This window comes from Neolamprologus brichardi, chromosome 22 (assembly GCF_056152115.1).
Source record: "Neolamprologus brichardi isolate AB-2024 chromosome 22, ASM5615211v1, whole genome shotgun sequence".
Classification (NCBI taxonomy): Eukaryota; Metazoa; Chordata; class Actinopteri; order Cichliformes; family Cichlidae; genus Neolamprologus; species Neolamprologus brichardi.
In genome coordinates this window covers 5,759,201-5,764,042 of record NC_142124.1, presented here as the reverse complement: position 1 = coordinate 5,764,042, position 4,842 = coordinate 5,759,201, and positions in this window count along the sequence as shown.

The window sequence follows — 4,842 nt, the reverse complement described above, 5'->3', positions numbered from 1 at the left end:
GGAACGCCGTAATCGGGACTGTGGGAGGCTGTAACAGAAAGAGGAAGAGAGTTACTGGGGAGAGGGGAAATAGCAGCATACGTGGGGGAGAGTACAGTCAAAGCAGGGCCGTGGGAGCCGGAGGGAGGGGTGAGGGTCCGCGGGGGAGCTCCAGGAAAGTAGAGGTGATTGGTACCGGAGGCGACCCAAACTCCAGACGGGCAGGTGGACAGGCAGGTGGCTCAAAAACACGCCGAGCTGTTACCTGAGCGCAAAGGAAAAGATTAGCGTTTGTTCAGGTAAATGAGGGTTTTCACAACCGCCTTCCCGTGGGTGTACGTTACCGCTGTGAGACGACTAACGGACTGGCGTGGAGCAACTGGCTGGGCTGGATCAAATAGTCCACCTGATAATCGCCTGAGATGGGATGCAGGTGTGGAGTGAACAGCCACTCCCGTGGGCGTGGGCATCCCATCAGCTCCTCGGACACCGGGCCGCGGACCATGGCATGAGCAGCTTTTACTTTTCATTGTACTTTCATTGCGCTTTTGACATTTTTAATTGAAGTTTAGAACACAGTTTCTGGAATAATAAGAATATGAAACAGGACAGAATTTTCTTTAAGAACTGCAAAGTTAGGCGTCTCCTGTCACATGCACCCTGTTTACTGCTTACTGGAGATTTAGGATGATTTAAGACACACACACACACACACAGACACACACACACACACACAGACAGTAGATAGATGACAGTTTTTCTTGATAACTTTTAGGTTTGCTGTAAGGAACACCCTCAAACCAGATCAGTGACTTTTATTTTTAATGAAAATAAAAGTATGTTAGACTCATGTCACTGTTACTGCAACGTTAATGAGAATATGTTACCTTAATCATACTGAGTGTATTATGCTAATGTTTATTTTCTTAATTCACTAACATTATAAATATCGTTTGCTCCACAGTGAAACATTCACTGAAGTATTTCGTCACTGGATCCTCTGGAGTCCCAAACATCCCAGAGTTCATGGGTGTACTGGTGTTTAACGGCATCCATGCGGGTTACTGTGACAGCAACAGCATGACATTAAAACCAAAACAGGACTGGGTGAAGAAAATAATACAAACCAATCCTGAGCAGAAGGAGTGGTACAATCACATGTGTTTCAAGAAACAGCCAAACTTCTTCAAAAACATGATTTCTCATTTGAAGCAATTCACCAAAAGTGAAGGTGAACCTCAGATCATTTTAAATCATGGGATATATCTAAAGAAAACACACTGATGTGAAAAACTACATTTTACATTCTGTGCTCCTAAAAGGACAAGTTTTCAATTTAGAGTTTGCCATGAAAAATTGTACTTTAACACTTTTTCAGCTTTTTACAGCTGTTGCTATAATCAAGACATCTGTCACATGACTGATGCGATCTATCGTTTTCTGTGTTTTTTTCCTTCTTTTATTGTTTTCTTGTGGTCCTGTGATCTTCACATCAGGCCTGCCTTTAAAAGCTGCAGTGTTCCAGTTAGTTCATGCTAATAAAAATGATGACGACCGTCTAATTATTGGACTTGAATTATGAGCACAACTCAAACCTTTGAAAATAGCAGTGCTTAACACAAGGTGCAATATATAACAGCTCTTTACGATCGCTGTTTTCTGTGTAAGTGCAAAAAGCCCCCTACAGAAATCAGGTAGAATCACATGACCTGATACACTTTAAATTTTATTTTTATGAGACTGATTTCGGGCAGATATTTTCTTCATATGTCCTGATTCAATTCCTCCACCTTGATTCCTCTTTCCTTTTCTGTTTTTACTTTCCCATGTTATTCCATGCATTCTCCGTGCCGCTCTCCCCCAACCCCACCCCCAGTTCTTCCCTCAGTGTCTCTCCTCCAGAAGACTCCCTCCTCTCCAGTCAGCTGCCACGCTACAGGTTTCTACCCTGACACTGCCGTGATGTTCTGGAGGAAAGATGGAGAGGAGCTTCATGATGGTGTGGATCCTGGAGAGATTCTCCCCAACAATGATGAGACCTTCCAGATGAGTGTTGATCTGAATGTTTCATTCAGTTGTTTTCGAAAAAGTTAAACCTGAATCTGCTTTTACTAAATAATTCTAAACACTTTCTCCTGCATCAAAATAAATTATGTCTGATATTACAGAATCTGCTCTACATGTATTATGTTCTTACCTGTCAAACTAGAACCTGGTGCACTGCCATCAGCAAGATTATTCAAAATACAGTATATTTCACCAATGATATGGAGATGACACACTTCATCAGTCCCAGCTGTTTTAATCATTGGTCTCAAAATTGAAAATCAGCTTGGTTTGTTGTCAAAATAAATTTGGCTTTCATGTTTCATTAAAAAAGGACATCTTTATAATTTCTGTCTCACCTTGACTGCTGTAAATCACTTTATGCTGGCTTCACTCAGACACTTACAGACTGCAGCTTCTACCTGAAAATTGCAAAGCAGTGAGAGACTTGAATATAACATTACAATAGCTGTTGAACTACTCTGGCTACAAGTTAATGTGTGTATTGATTTTTATTTTTTTTATTATTATTTTTAAAGCATCCTGTGGGTATTTCATGGTCTCTGTTTGATGACCAGAGGAGATGGACCATTTACCAACAGCACTCCCAAACTGATGAAACTCATTCAGATCAGACTCCATCAATAGTGTTTCATAAATCTCTTCTTATTAATTTTTTTGTTTTTAATCTGTTTTGTGTGTGTGTGTGTGTGTGTGTGTGTGTGTGTGCTTTCGGTGTGTTGGAATTTTTTGTTGTTGTTGTAGTTCTGTAAAATCTTCAATTTATCCATAGTCACTCTTTCATTAACAACTGTTCATCCCGTGGACACCTGAGAGAGACCAGATATGCAGAACCAGCACAGTTGTGGATGGTTAAACAAAGAACAGGTCAATCCTGCTCCAAACCCTAAATATTTACTATATAAACAATGCTCATGTTAAAAAAAGAAGGAAAAATTGCCCTTAATATTGTTCCAGGTCTTTATGGACAGTATCCATTCCACTGCCAGCTACTGTGTACAAGTCATAACCAACAACCTTCTATATGTTGGTGTTATTTTCCTGCTACTCGGGTCATACAAGTCTTTGGCCTTAAAGGAAGATGATCCGTCTGTTGACTAAATAAACAACAGCTAAACTCAAAATAAAGTGATCCCGTTCATAGAATCTCAAAGAGCACTCTGTCCCATAAGTTTGTGTCATTGCCTGTTTTTCTTTAAGCCTTAAAATGCTAATGCATTTGACCCTTATGACAAAAAAACATCACACTGCCCTTACATTTAGTGATGAGAGGGATCTGCAAAGCTGGACTTTGGGTCACTCATGGCATAGTGGCATACTGTGTAGTGTCCCCGGACTAAACCTCTGGGTGCAAGGACATAGTCTTGTGTGGGGACACCAAAATGTGGAGATGGACAAGTCCATCCTGTTGCTCCTTTATCCATGTTCAGATGTGCCAGAGCTGGAGTCCAGCTGGTCTCTTTCTGCCTCTGTGACTGACATGGACGAGTCCTCAGAGGAGGCTGGAGAGCAGTTTTCTCTCTCAGAGTGCACGATCATTTCCAGAGTCTGCTGTATGCTGTACAGTCTAGTTTTACTTTAGTTCTTGCTCCCGGGATAACTTTTGCAGCTCCAAAAGGTTAGCATATTTTTATTATTAAACTAGTTTATAATTCCAAGAATGGTCTTCTAAGAGAAAATAAGTTAGACACACACACACACTCGTTTTCATATCTTAGTGAGGACATCTCATTCACATAATGCTTTCCTTAACCCTAACCATTAAAATATGAACGCCTAATCCTAACCCTCAGCCTAAACCTAATCATAACCTAATTATAAACTTGACACCCAACCACAAGCTGCTATGAATAATAAAAACAAGTAGCGTCATCTGGTGGACGAACATAAAAATTGAAAGCACGTAGTGCAGAATAAAGTCATAATAAAAAGGAAGGCATTAACTGACACTTAGAATCAAATGTGTCGCTTTTGTGTAGCTTAGACATTTTAGTCTAATATAAGGAACTGGGTTAAGTCTAAAATATTATATAAAATAATAATACCATCAGGCAAATATGAACTTATTTTAGCACAGCAAAATGGCACGAAAATGGGAGGGAATCGGGGTCTTTCACGATCCTATCTTTTCCGTTACAGAGATATGAAGTGTATGTATATGTTTACGGAAGCGTAGAGCTGCCATCCAGGCAAAAGAAAAATACAAGTGTATCACGTTATAACGTGAAATGTTTATTGTTCTAACAAGATACTTTTCCTGTTCGTACAATATAATTATCACGTTCGTACAATATAATAATTATATTGTACGAACGTGATAATTATGTATATTGTAATAACGTGATATTATGTTGTTCAAACGTGAAAAGTATATTGTACAAACAGGAAAAGTATCTTGTTAGAACAATAAACTTTTCACGTTATAACGTGATACACTTGTATTTTTCTTTTGCCTGGATGGCAGCTCTACGCTTCCGTAATATGTATTATGCATATGTATATGTAATATGTATTCTTTTTTTTTTAATTAACGTCATATACAATTAAGTAGCACAAATGGACAAATACAGGGCCGTGCAGAGACATTTAAAGGGGCGGGTGCTCAAAGTTAAAAAGGGGCACATTGAACCAGGCTGAATAACAACAACACACATTCATCAAGAATCTAATATGGGCAACAAGGCAAAGCAAACGTAGCCGATGTTTTACCTGATGGGTACAATGTTGCTGTTGAGGGGTTGCTGCTGATAGTGCTGGAGGGCAGGGCTGTGTTGATCTGAGACTGTAGACATTAAA